This window comes from Anopheles aquasalis, chromosome 2 (genome assembly GCF_943734665.1).
Source record: "Anopheles aquasalis chromosome 2, idAnoAquaMG_Q_19, whole genome shotgun sequence".
Taxonomy (NCBI): Eukaryota; Metazoa; Arthropoda; class Insecta; order Diptera; family Culicidae; genus Anopheles; species Anopheles aquasalis.
The window spans coordinates 47,532,501-47,547,500 of NC_064877.1; the positions used below are offsets into that span (position 1 = coordinate 47,532,501).

The following is a 15,000-nucleotide window of genomic DNA, read 5'->3' on the forward strand; positions in this document are numbered from 1 at the left end:
GGACAACCTTTGTGTGAGGAAAAGCTATATCCTGAGTTGGACGATGGATTTAAACCATCCGATCATTGCTAGACATGATGGTAGTCTGTTAGTCTTCTTCACGTCGATCACTGGAAAGAAGAACATCCTAGCACAACAATAAATATGTTGCAGAAACGCGACATAAACCAGCTTAGCACGTTAGCATAGCGGGCAAACACTACCACTGACGATCCCACCCCATGTTCCAAGATCAATCCGTACCACCCCATTCCAAACACACATCGCAAAACAATCATAAACCTGTCCTCCAGCCGACAAACGACATTCTGCAAACGATGGACCTTGGGCCAACGGTTGCTACTCGCATGGCGACCCCTTTCTCCCGTCTGCTCTTGAAGGAATCGACAGATCGGATTTCTCGCGCCAACACAACATCAGGGACACTGAGGTCGACGAGGAGGCTCAGATCTCGGAACGGGCCGCAGCGGCGCGCGGCGCGATCCATTTTCTTTCCGACGCTTTCTTGCAGTCGCTTTGGTTTATTCGCGGGTGCCCCAGGTTTTTTTTTTGCTTTCCGCCGGCCACACCGTCTCACGTCTCTTACCAGAAGAGCGTTTGCGTATCGGACTGAAAGTAACAGAGTGAATGGCCCGGCCCGTTCGTTCCGCCAAAAAACGAGTAACCGAGTAAGGCAGACCTTGCCTTGTGAGCCTGGTGGTTGTTGGACGATCGTGCTCCAACACCTGGCCGGTCTATGCGTGGTCTACTACTCCTCGGGTAGCCTCGGGATCTTGCGGACGGTGATCGCGGCACCCACGATTGCATTCGGTGCTCCTACCTTGGCACTACTTTCGTAAGTCGATGTTTTTGGTACGCCCTTTAGTAAAGTGGGCCTGTGGTCGAACGGTTCTCCCAAAAGCAGTGAACGGCATCAGGGACTCGGGTCGCTGGATTTAAGTGACCGGACCGGAGCCCACGCCTCAATGTAATTATGTCATTTGTCCGCTGGTAGGTTGTTGATCCCTGCAGGACGTACTGGATACAGGAAGTGGACAGAGAACTTGATAGAGGAAGTTTTGGTTGTTAGATCACACAACTAGGAAGCGTGAAGTGGAGTTCGTCAACCTGAAGGACACAGAAACTCGAGATCACTCCAGGATTAACTCAAAACTTAGCTAAAGACAAAAAAAAACATGCTCCAATGTCAAACCAGTAGCAGTCTCTCAACGGAATTGAACCAGTTTCTTCGACCACGATCAGGTAGAGAAAGGAAGCATAAAAAACTAAATCTTAAACATAATACATCACCATTATTCTACCACAGCGACCACAGAAAGCAACGCAATGGGCAAACGACATTAATGTGATCAAATGTGATCGCCGTTCACGAGGTGCTAGAGTGTACAGGACAGTTGTTCGTCGATCAGTGCCGTGTAGCGTTGGTTTTTGTGTTGTGTTTCTAACTGACCACCGACACGGAGAGGCCCACCGATATGACCGGGGAGGGCCGTGATTTTGCACCACATTCGGGGTGGGTGTGTCGTTTCAAATTTCCAACATCAATCACATCGCCAGCACGGCGATCACCCTACGCCACCCCGTTCATCAGCTCTCCCCGTTGCAACTTGGTCGCTTCGCTCCGCAAATGATTGCATAATGTGCACGAGTGCATTTTGCTGCGGTCACTCCGGCAATGGGTAATGATTTTTTACGAATTAAACTCCAGATAACTATAATTAGATTCCGATACCGAAGCCCGGGGTTGCCTTTTTGGCAAGGGTGCCGGTGAAGCAGCCCAGCCGGTGGGGCTAAGAATTCCCCCAGATAAGGGCACATGTGAGATCGCTCTGTCCAAGGTTAAACACCCGCATCCGAACGAAGCCCATAAAGATCCTGATTGACCAGCAAACTGCTGGTGTGGCTGCTGTGGCCAAAGTGAAGTATAGATCGGATCGTCGAACGTTGGCTCAAAGTTGTCTAAACGGCATTTCATTTCGTAGTTCAGCCGGTCGTTCGGTGGGTCGCTGGTGCCGCAACTGGCCACCATCAACAGCAGCAGCAGCAGCAGCAACATCAAAACGTCCTTCAACGGCGCGTGGTTCGGGTTCGGGTGGACCGTACCGACGACGACGATCGACGATGATCGTGTACCCGGGCTCTTGAGCGACCAGCCCGGCACGGCCGCTAGTCGGCAAAGTGCAGTGCGTCGAACAACATCGTGCTGATCGCAGTGGGGCGCAGTAGTAGCTGTTAGTGGACCCTCTGTTAACCCGATCCAAACGATCGTCGATCGTGGAGGATTTCGGTGAAGAATTAGGTGCTAGTGTAGCGTCAGAGTGGGACGATCGCTGGGGTACGATCGACTGTACAGTGGTGTTCTTAGTATGTGGAACAGTGTAAGTGATCTTCCGAGAAAGGTAATCTCATGAGTGCGTTTGATTAGAAGGTGCGCTACCTGTGTGCGTGCTTTCTGCTGGATTTAGGTGGAAGTGGCCAAGGTGAGATGCCAAGTTCCATTGCCTCAGAGGACCGCATCAATAAAGCACCAGCCACCCGGGAAATAGTGAATTGTGGTGTGAATGGATTAGCGGGCGCGCGAGCACACACCTTAACACTCCCCCCCTTCACGCTTTGTTAGTGTGTGCGCGATCACGCATTGGCGCCAGCCGACGGTGAGAATCGAGAACTAAGAACGACGCCCCTATAGTTTGGCTGACGAGTGAGCTACGAGGGGGGGGGGGGGCACAGTACGCGAGGGGTTTCGCTTTCGCTGATGTACGTGTGTAGCGGGCGCCAGAGCTTTGCGCTTTGAGCTGCGATCCATCGGACGCGCGCGGGCGCGCGCGTGGCAGCCACCGAACCGAGAGAACCCGTTCTCGGCTCAGCAGCCACCACATCAGGCCAAACAGTACGCTCTTTGCTCTTGTGCGGATCGGTAGCTCCCGGGGTGATCGGTGCGGTTCAGCTCGTTCGTACCATCACGGAGAACGTGCAGAGTGTGCGAGTATTGTTCGAGGATCGTCGAGGAAGGTATCAGCTGCAGACTGGGGCGTGGGCCCTGGAGAGTTAATGCGATAAAAAACACACAGAGATAAAACGGCGTTCCTTTGCCTGCTGTGACGACGAGTGTTGTTTATGTTCCCCGTGAAACCGAACACCACGATGCATCTCCGATAACACGTGGTGGGCGTTTTTGTGACGATCGACATGTTCCAGCTGTGGCAGTTGCGATCGCAAAGTTAGAGAGTTAAAAATAATGTGTAAATGTTTCCTGGGCCATTGACGAGAGGATAACAAAGTGCTGTGTACCATCACCGTTTATCTCATTTTTGTGACAGTGTCTGGCGCCCAGATACTGCCCGAACAGGTTTATTATCGACGTATTAAGCCACCAAAAAAAAAAATGGAATCGAAACGAACGCGTTCGTCCCCCAAAAGTACAGCTGCCAAACATTCGCGCAGATAACTGTGGTGGCCAGCGCTAGAGCGGAACCACAAGCGGGACGCGACAGTGACCGGTCGGTCGGGGATTTGTGGCCGTGCTATTGCGTTAACCATGCGCCGAATGCGCCACTTATCTTAAGTAAGCGAGCAACACAACAAAAAAGGTAGCGAGCGAGCGACTAATCAAAGCTAAATATTTTAAACGTGACGCACACCGGGGGCACTAGTGGATAAGTTTTGATGCCGCGCGCTTCTCGCTGATGCTGCCATTTAAATCCTATGCTTCAGGCCACACAGGATGGCAATAATAAAAACCCCTGAGTAGCCAGGCTAAATGGCAACCTGTAAGATGCTGAAACTGGAATCGTGGCTGCTGGAGAGTCGACTTGAATCTTTCGCAAGTGACACATGATCATACCGGTGGCCGGTCGGTCGTGGTGAAGATGCATCTCTCTCTGTGCGTCCTCTTTTTCTCGCTATTTTATCTAAAACGTAATTCGTAATCCGTTCTCTGCTAACTTGTGGCTGGTTGGGCACTATGATGCCCTTGAAACTCGGTTAATCATAACAAGAGCCACAATTGAAGCAACAGCAAAAAAAAATGGGATCATTGTCATACAAGTTTATAAATGGATAAATTTCTTCACTCGACAGCGTTCACGATGTTCGTGCATGAAAGTTAACACAACAAAACACTCACCGACGATCGTGTACGACCCGGTTCGGGCCGAGGGTGTACCAACAAGAGTGCTGATGCTGTGATAGGAGCCAGCTAGCGACCTAACTACTCTACTGACGGTGACACAGTTGATCCACCGTAGTGGTCCTTTGCAGCGTCCCAAAAAGCTAGCACGCTGCTGGAGAAGGGGTGCTCTATTAGTGTTTTATGCTCATCGTGTCCTCCAAAAAGGGACCAGCGACAAGCACCGACAGGACCTCCAGAAGCAGACCAATTATTTCAGCAAACCGGCCTCGGCTCCTACTAGCCGCCGCCGCCGCCGCCATTGCGCCAAAAAGCGTCGTCGTCCGTCGCATCATTCGTGCCACGGTAAGTAAAATGTTACAGCGAACCCGGCGGGGGAGGGTGGGGAACCATCATCCGTTTCGTCCTAATGGCTAGCGCGTGGATAGCGGAAAAGGTCAGCCCGTGGTCCTCGAAGTCACAAAGTCTACGACACGCGCTGACTACAACACGACAAGCGGACCCGTGAAGCGAGCGGAACAGCAGCGCTTTGGAGCCCCTTTGCTTGCACAGCACTAGAGGAGCTCGTTGTCATAAACTTCTAAAAATACTACAAACGATCGCCGCGGCACGAATTTGGCCGTGGAAATCCCCCTTGGTAGTAAAAGGTCGTTGGCCTAATTTGGGTGAGGTTTCGGTACAAAGTTACACGGCATGGCGGTAAGAATGAAGAAACTGTGTTCTCTGAGAGTTTTTTTTTTCTGGCGAGATCGAGCGTGTTTTGCACTGTAGTGGTGGGTGTTTGGAACACATCGGAAATCCCGCTCCATCTGGAATCCTGTTCTAGACTTTTGAAGTGACGAATCGTCGTCTGGCAACATTCTTGACGTTCAGTTACGCAATATTCGTCGCCACCACTCTGGGTTGGGGTGTGTCTGCTGTCCGGTAAACCGGAAATTAACGCTGCGTGTCTATAGCCACTCCACTCGAAACGACATGATAAGACTCACGATCAACAGCAATCAAGAGTTGCGAAACAACATTGCTTGTAGCATCTTCAATCGGTATTTACTCGATGATTAGTTGAAATTGATCGCGGATTGAAGGCGCCAGTACGACCAAGTACCAACCGTGAGTACTGCGATTAAGTTGTTGTTAAAGTTTGCCTACATCATGGTTTACCTCCAACCATGGAATGATTTCCAAAGTGATCTTCTACCAGGAAATGGCTTAGCAAAAGTCATCGAGGTTCGTTGTTTGTGGTTTGAGGTTCTGCCGAGATCAGCGAACAAATTGTTTGCCACTCCAGCCGGAGCCAGCAAATGGCGAAATCCGTCTCGATTCGATTCTTGGCCATTCTTTACACCCCGTCCTCAGTTTTCAACGATCAATTTTTAGCGCACCCAGCCACCTTTCGGTCAATATCGATAATTCATCACGATGACGGGAGTGTTTCTGGCGCTTCTTCGGTTACGGATTCTTTTCTTACGATCGAAGATCATGATCTCCTCCATCCGGAAGCCCACGGATACGATTCGTTGAATGGAACCGCGCAGACGATGTTATCCGATTAAATATGCAATGGAGCTCGGTCGGTACCATTGTGTACCAACCATTGTACCACACGCGAGCAACATATTTGCGACGGTGGGGAAAAATCAAATAAATTTAAATTGCTTAGAACCGAATAGTGATTCGGGTGGGGGGGTCGGCTATTATACCCTGACCGGGGTGGGGCGGTGGAGCTACATGAAGAAGGTTCTTATCTTCCCATCATACCGCATCGCCGGTGGCAGCTTGTTACCGGACATGTCGATGATATAATCGATGCCACTCCGGTGTGTGTCAGTCTGCCATGTTGGCAAACACGTTTTCAATTTTTCTTCCCAACAGAAGTCATGCAAATCCGCTACTGAGACTGAGGCGCACACGTTAAGAGACCCGAAGCTTCCCTGACCGGCGTATGGGGTGCATCATCTTCAGACCCCGCAAGTGCTCACATAACGTGACGCGTGCAAAGTATCGCCTGGCTTGGCCTGCCGAGTGGAGAGTGCGTAAGGCAGGCAGTTCCTACCCCATACGACCTACCTTCTCCCCTACCACCTAGCAGGCCAACAAGGTGCGAAGGCAGATTATCGAATCGCTCCAATCGCTCAAAGAACGTGTCGACGAAGGAGTTGTCGAGTACGGGACGCCGATGATGAGACCCCATTCTTCGCGTCGATTGCCAGGGGTTGGTGGTTGAGGGCTGTTGGAAGCAACCGATTACGGTGCACGTGGTACAAGGCCGTAGGGCCGCTTGTCCATCGGTATTTCCTCGATATGAAACAATTCATTACGAGCTGCGGGCACGAGTTAGCAGTCGAAGGTACACTTGCATCAGTTTTGCACTCCAGCACTGATGTTTGCCGTGATGAAACAACAACGGAGTCATTTGGAACAAGTTATCAATTTGTAGATGACATTGTGCTGGCCTACAGACACTCGTTGAGTAGTGGTTCTCTCTGTATAATGAATTATTATTGAGCAACCATACGGCGAGATGGAAGATAGCTTCTCCAGTCTACAAATAACCACAGCTGGATATTAAACAAAATCTAAACCTTCGATAGCTTGTTAGTTGCAAGTCACCTCATTAACATTGTTAATTGGGGGAAACAACTTCCCATTTCCAGTCAAAATATCAGCTTAATAAAACCCGATTCCAATTCTATCAATAGCGATAAAGAAAACGATCGACGAAACGACGATCGGTTCTGGTTAGAGCATAAGACAATCCTTTATCGTCGTTGTCGCGCCAAACCGGTCAAAGCTTAATGATTTATTTTTGGTTTGAGAAGTTGCTAAACCAAACAACTCACAGGCTTCCATCGCTGGCTGATCATGGCCATCATGCGGTTCGTCGAGAGCTGCTGCCTGCCCAGCAGCAGCAGCAGCAGCAGCAGCAGCATCAGCTATGCAAGTGGTTCGATAAGGCTCGGGAAACGGTGTCGCTGAGACACCCCTCGATTCTCTCCGGTAGCGAGTGTGTCTGCGCAACCTTCGCCAGGCATTAGCATACAGCACCGACTCTGGTCCAGCTACTGGCGGCATGTGGTCTCGGGGGTTGCATGGAGATGAGCCAAAGAAACATTATATGCCGATCGGTTGATCCTCATCCGGCCCGTTTCCAAAAGATGAACCGGAGCCTACGAAACGAACGAACACACCACCACGGCGCACCAGATCCAAGCGAATCCAAGGTGAACTGGCTTGGCTTGGTGCCATCGAACTGGCCGAACCGAAGGTGGACCATAAAAGTGGAATACATTATCCTCCTCGACGGGCCCAGACGATGGCCAGTTCCAGGCCCAATAGATAGCCGAGCCGTTTATCGTTCTTCGGGGAGGGTGAGGGACTGTATTTCCGATGTCCAAACACTAGCCGGTCAATGTCAGCAGGTGCTATCGGGGAGGATATGTTTTATGTTTTTCCTTTCATCCGTCGTGTAGGGTGAGAATTAACTTATTCGCTCTTGTTTAGGATCGGTTGATCCTCAGATACCATAAAACCCACGGAACGATGCCATGCAGGTGTGTCGAACATTGCGTAACAAACGCATGGTGGCCATTGCACACCGTCGCAACACCGTTAGATTGGTCCCTACGCCAGCCGGATCGACCTCGTTTACCTTGACAGTGACTTTTTCAGTCCAAACGGCACGCACCTCCGGCAAGATGTCAACCGTTGTGTGGCGTGGCGGGAGGGGAGACGATGGTTAAGTATTAGTGCGCTACCCTCAGAGGGCGCCAGACGTACTGAGGTGCTAAGCGGATCAGCACACCCCAAAGGCCCCCTCCCGGGGCTCTCGTGGTAATCCATCGGAACGGGAGGAGGAGGTCGGGAGCATCCCCACATCTCGCAGCGCCGCAGCGATTGTCATTGGATTCGACCATCGGATGCAAGGCCAAGCAGCGTCGATGATGTTGTAGTGCTTTTCGCGCGCTTCACTCGCTAGGTCACAGAGACACCGAGCAGCAGCAGCAGCGACAGCGGCCACCGGTGTGTATCTATTGTTTTTCATCTGCCGCTGGCACCGCAGTGAGGTGTAGAGGCGAGAACGCGTTTCCAACAATGATCGCGTGAGTGAAGCTCAATCGACACAATTGGAAAGCATGGTCCACGGGACGGGGCACGGGGTGGTCGCATGAATTCGGATCGGTGTGAATTGGACAATCTATGCTTTTTTGTAATACATCGGTTAAGGTGGTCTGTGGGTCTCGCCGTCGTGGTCACTAGTAGTTGAATTGGGATGTTGCTACTAATCAATTATTCGATTGTGTGGCGAGGTTCAATATTACAGCTAGTATACGACCGCCATCAATAGTAATTTTAATTTTACATACAACTGGAGTGTTCTTGAAATCTAATAAAGGGATAGATAACCTTAATTCCTTATTATCATCTATGAACAGATGTACCCTGTCGTCTATTCTTTATGGTTTTTGTTACTAGAGTCACTCCGGGTTTCATTGCATTGCGCTCCATAAACAGCTAACGATCCATCCTATTCTTCTTTCGTCGTTTGTAGCGCAGGTTTTCCGCTGCGTCTGGCGGCCAGGAACCGGTCTGGGCGGTATTAGTGAATGGTGGTTAAAAATGTCCATCCATCGATCAATCAAGCGGCGGTAATAACCTTGCGCGTTAATGAAGCTTATTTTAGGCAGGCGCATTGGGCATTGAAGGCGCAACTTATTTGATTTAGGCTCGTGGCCTTGGCAAGGCCGAATTTAGCCTATTGGATTTGGATGTCTGGTCGCATCCGACGAGACGTTCACTGTGCCTGCTTCCATTATAAAGGCCTCAATGTGCCAGCCAGGGTGTGGTCCACGATCGAGGGAGAAATCTTTCAGGGGTTTGTGAAATTATGAAGGTTTTTTTTATGCTACAGCAGCTGGTGCACTGAAGCGAACATTTCTCATCTAAAGATGGTGACGAATTAGTTTCTAAAAGCCTCACATTTTGAATTAACAATTTCAGAAATGATAAAATATGTTATAATAAAAAAACAAAATAACAACAATGCATCTGAGTGAAAAGGCCTCCGTCATAAATCGGTTACATGATACCAATGTTCTAGTATCGGGTCTGAGAATCGAGGGCCGCGTCTGGGCTTAGAATTTGTATCGTATCAGATCGTAATGATGGCGTGAGATACCCTATTGTTTTAATCGAGCGTAAATCATAGATTCAGATACCAGATCTTGATCCACACTTCTCACTAGCAAAATCATTGGAAGCACAAGATCAGATCCAGCGTTATGCTATGCGTTGCGCGTCCTTCGATTCAAGTGCCCGTTCCCCTGCAAAGGATTCCAGTGGCATCCCAAAGCAATGTTATGACCGTCATACTGCTGGTAGTACTTTACTACTGCTCACTAGTTGCTGGCTGTAATGATGATGGTGAAGATGATGGAGCAGATGATGACGGAGATAATAATGTCGATGGAAAGTTCAGGGAACTCGGGTCTCCTTGAACCAACAAGAACCCTGATCTTGGATCGATCCTCAAGCATGCCAATGACGTGTCCGTTCGTCCGTAAGTCAAAACGGAAAAGGGGTGAAGTATCGAAACGGATATTCATGCGAAGAGCGAAACCAATGGAGAACGGGGCGAAAGAAAGAATGGAGAGAAGAGTGCGTGGCGAATGCTACCTGAGGCAACATCGGTTACGGCAATGAAACTGAAAGCGACGGCGGTGGCCAGGATGGGCTCTTGCTCACGGTTAGGGGTCGCGGGGAACCGATTTAACCCATTATGACCTCCACCAGGAACTGGTTGGCTGTGGAAGGCTGTACTTTTACCGGATGCTCTCGGACTCTCGGTGGAGCGTGATTGCTCTCAGTGTTTCGTCCACTTCATCCCATCATCTACTGTCTTTGTGATAACCTTGCGTGGCAGCATCTTACGTGTTCAGGTTGTTCAGGTTGCGTTCTTACATTCGTGCGCTACTTGAGAAGCTTTACGTTTTCTACTGACGTCTTCCTATTACGAGAACCGACATTACGCGGAGGCAACGTGCTTTAAATGTCATTAAGCGGATCATCAAGTGTTCTTCAAATCGTCAAACGATGACCACCGTGGATGATCTCAACGCGATCGTACATAGCAGACGGCGTCAGGTGTTGGTGCGTCTGTCTTGTAGGAAGAGGCGTATTTTATAGGAAGTAACATTCTAACTATTAAAACTGCATTAGCTCGACGAATCACACTAGCAATTCGTATTTGAGCCAAAGGTGATGTAAAGTTTGAATAAAAAAAACGATTTCCCTTGAGCTAATGGAATAAAAAAATACATTTAAATCTGGTAAGGGGTTTTTGCAAACATTCGTAATTTGCTAAATGAAGTGAAGTCACTTGGAAGGCTCAAGGTATTTTTTCCAAAGGCTCCTCTCTCCGGAGATCCATCAAGAATCTCAGTCATCTGTCAAGACATCTCCCAAGCGATTTCCATCGATCGTGCAGCACGTGTTTCGTGTATCACGTTGAGGCCCCACAGCCACCATATCACCTTGCACGGGAGAGAACAATCCCAGAAAAGGTCAACATGCGTCAAGCTGCCGAGTTCTATAAACCGAGTATCGCACCGGGGCGCCACTTCCATTGATTCCATTCCATCCAGCTTCCTGTCATTGATCAGGAGGCTATATCGCGGCCGTAACACCCACAAGATCGCGTCATAATTGCAATCGAGGTGAGTGTGGCGTGAGAATTACATTGTTTCCTCACCACCGCCATTCTCCATCGTCGGCCTGGAGCTAAAAGAGGAAGAAGCACCGTGATGACCTTTGCCAAGTTCACTGCGTGGTGTGCACGTTCAACATTGAACTCGCGGCGAGCATCGAGCAACCGAACATTAAACATTACTGTCCGGGAAGCACCCCGAATCACAACCACAGGAGACAGGAAGTGCTGGAGGGGGCGGTTTGTTTGAGTTTTGCCGTTTTCAGTTTCAGGTGAGCTGAATAAATACGCTCATTAGCTTCGGACTCATCCCCTCAAACCGACCGCCCAAGGTCTATGCGCACGTTGTGCGGGCAGTTCGCGGTCGCTGCCCAAGGAGGTCGTGCAAAATTTGTTATGGAAATCGATAGAACCGCTCTCGGAAGCACGCGCTGGCTGGCACTGGATTTTGCGCTCCACTTCATGGTCTGTGGTTCTAAGCAGACCGCCAGCCAGCCAGCCAGCAGGGAAGCAGAGGCTCCCACGGTACGGATTGTGCAGGGTACGTACGGTCATCGCGGAAGCATCGCCCGCAATTGAGGCAATCAGTGTGTATTTGGTGCACACGGGCAGCCCGGTCTAGCGAATCCAAACCATTCCATACCCCCCTTCGAATGACCGGTGTGGCGGAGCAGAATTGTGACTAATTGAAAGTCATTTAGATAGTTATGGAATGTCGAAGCCATTCGGTTTTTCGATGGGGTCGTGTACGTTCGATCTTTCGATTGCGACGTTCACCACCGTTCGAAACCGTCGGATCTTACGTTGCCAGATATTAGTTCTCACGTTTTGATTACTGTACCAAGGGGGAAATCCAATCACAATCTTCGTAGGATTCTCTTAAGTTAAGCAATTAAAGCTCAAAGATCAAAAATAGGACTTACTCGATTTACTATAATCGTAGAAATGATGGCGTTCTCTTTTTGGGTGGATGGAATAGTTTTCTTGAGACGCAAATTATACACTGACACTAATTATTGAAAGGATTCCTGATAAAGTAAAAAATATTAACTGATGATCATCATCACAAAGCTTTGTCTACTACGATTGTAATCTTAATGAACTCCTTTCTGGACCAGTAGGCCGGGTTTCTTCAATTGTATTCCTAATCAAGGGCTGAGTCGTCGTGATTCAGTCTCATTATTGCCAACAGAGTATTTTTGGTGGCTTCATCCTTTGAAAAAAACACTCTCTTACCCTCTGGTGATGTACTCCTGATTAGCTGTTTAACCGATCATTCCATCCAATAGATCGCAAGATCCCGAGATCATCATTGCGAAGCGCAAGCTAATGAATCGGTGATGCCCGTTTTCCGATGCCGATGCGCGGTCGGCCGCCACCACCACCACCAAGGCGGAACTAATCGTTAAGTAATTGTTTCTGTAATCGATCCATCACTAATCGGACCCCGTGTGTTCACGCTTTGCAGTGTGGTGTGGCGTCCACATCAAGCAAGCATGTGATACACGGGGTCCACCTCCATCGAACACCACAAACCTTACCGAACCACGCGGTCTCATCATTAGTAATGGTGCCGTCCTAGAAAACATTGCACGTAGTTCAACGATGACGAGGACGACACCGTCGACACCGGCAGCTAATGAAGGAGTATCGGTAGCAAAAGGCATTTGGACGCTCCTGATAGATTATGCAACCCCCCCGGGGGAGGGGGTGGGGTGGCTGGGTGTCGGGTAACCGCGTAGCGAGTGGCGAAGGGAATCACCGATTGATCGAAATTGTGCGACCCTTGTTTGCCTACCGATAGTCGGCTATCGGTTGCGTGCCATGCCATGCGGTGTACACAGCCAATCCCGAATTTTAAGACGGTGCGACATCACCGATTGTTCCGCTTACGGTTGTGTGACCCAATTGCACGGTTATCCTCGGGCTGGGTTAGCTGGTCAGTGCTGCGAATGAAAGCGAGTTTCCTTTCACCGTTTTGCTCCCCGTTGGCACGGTCCCTCACGCTTGTCACACGTTTGCACGATATATGTGCACGAGCGCATATATCGCTGAGCATTCCGAGCACGTGCAACACACTGCAATCGGTGGCGGTGCATGTAACACAATGTGCATCACAGAAAGGCGTAAGAAAGCCCTAGGGTATGGATTCAATTGTGTGCCCGTACCGCTCGTCAAGGAACTGAGTTGAATGAATCAATCGAACCATGAGATTGCCGATTGGCCGATTGACTATTATCGGAACGCTTCGTCGCGGTGGCCGGAAATTATCCTTCCCTTGAAACATTGAAAGGGCGTCCGGCCCATTTCCTGCAATAGATGCAGAGTCTCGGTGTCCACTTGGCTAAACCCGAACCATATTTTATGCCACCCAGAAAGCCATCAACCATTAGCGCGTCATGGTGAGGATCATTAGGGATGAAGTTTTTCGCCAGCTTGAAAAGCTGATGAACACTAGGAAGCAGCAATGGAGTAGGAGTAGCTAATGAGCCCGGAAGGACACGTTTGCCGACAGGCTGCCCAGTGAAGATGCTTCTCAGATTTGTCACAGTTCCGATGTGGACACCAGTGCCAGTGCCGTGTGACCCTCAAACCGTCACTTCCTGGCGCAGGTGGACGCGATTCGATGGTCGTGACCGCGACAAGCAATACGGGGCCATAAACTTGGCCCCAATTTTTCGGCGGTTCAATTATCATTTTCGTACCGATGCTTCTAACCTGCACTGTACTACCGTGGCCATCGTTCGGTCAATGTCGCGGTGGTAGCGTGGTGATGATCTGCTTTTGTTGAGGAGGGACGATTAACAGAGCATGGCACGCACGCATAGGAGCTAAAAGAGGTTACCATTAACCATCTAGCGACCTACTAGCATCTTTCGTTTCGTTTCCTGGCGGGATCGTGACCGATCGGCTTCTGCAGGGCCATCCAGGGCCGGAACCTTGCGCCGATCACTGCAATTAGATGAATTCCGCGCGCTGTGACTGTTGACTCCGCAGTAAGTGAAGCTCTACTTTCCAACACCGTCACGTACTAGCGTGCCGTGTGTAACTGATCCGTTTGATGGATCACGAGAAGGGATGCTGCGGTGCCCCGTTAAGTCCCCCGATTCTTATATAAGAAGCGCGATGCCATACGATGAGCGTCCGTAGACACGTATCTAAGTCAAGGACGTCATCATCGTCGGTCACCGTTGCGTACGTGGGACTTTGATTCGAGCTCCGGTGGCAGCTCAATGGAAGACTCGCTTATAGCACTACTTGGACATTGTTTATTGCCAATGCTATCATCATATTTGGGCGCCGCCGTCACCGCCGCCGCCGCAGCAATATCGCTGTGGTGTGTTCTTCGATGTCCCACTCTAGTAGTGACAAGAGACTGCCTGATGCATTCGTTTGTAGGCTGTACAGGCTGTATATTGGCCAAGAGCCGTCTTCTCTTGTTAGTAGTTGACTAGTACTACCTTGAGCGCTACTCAAGGCAATGCAGTTGCCAATTCATCCACCACCACGGACGCCTCAATGCGCTTATTGACGTCTATTGAAGATTGTTTCAAGAGCCTCGTGTTGTTGCAAGTGCAAGCGATCGCGACTCTCTATGTTCCCATCTTACTCTCTAGGTATTGAAATTATTGGAATTGATTTTAAATGAATGTAAATATTTCGAGAAATGGTTATTTTTTCCTCACTCAAACGGGACTTTTGTAACATCCGCAAACCGAGTACACAAGCACAAGCGCCCAACAAAGAGCTTCTATTCTGTTCTGCCGTTCAAACGTGAAGTAGCTAACCGACCACAGGTGCCAACTATCTCTCCAAACAGCAGAAGGTACACCAAACCAAACCAAATCGCTGGCCCCAACACCGCAAAGGAGTGTCATTGACATCCGAACAGCGGCAATGACGCAAGATCCTCGGTGAGGCGACATCAAGAACGTCGCGGTGCGATCGCAGCGGAACAAGATGAACATGGTGGAACAAAATGGGAAGAAGAAGCGTTCACCCTGATCGTCCGATCAGTTGATCAATCGCTAGCACGCCCCTGCCCCCGGCGCGTAAAGCGTGATTGAGTAACTGGCGGTGGGTTTGTCGATCCCTTCCCTGAGTCGCAACCGCAACTGCCCTTGGCACCGGTTTCGCGGTTCGTGGTGTTGCATTGTGGCGCTTTCCA

General features: G+C 49.8%; 1 protein-coding gene across 4 annotated transcripts in view; it reads left to right on the forward strand.

Moving 5' to 3' along the window:
* The first annotated feature begins 2,184 nt into the window (after nucleotides 1-2,184).
* Nucleotides 2,185-15,000, forward strand: part of LOC126573344 (torso-like protein) — a 16,157-nt gene continuing 3,341 nt past the window's right edge. The window contains exons 1-2 of one of the 4 annotated variants that reach the window (XM_050233373.1): nucleotides 2,185-2,399; nucleotides 4,081-4,474. The gene's annotated coding sequence lies outside the window, so the exon portion shown is untranslated. The other 3 variants (XM_050233374.1, XM_050233372.1, XM_050233375.1) reach the window with 3 other exon arrangements.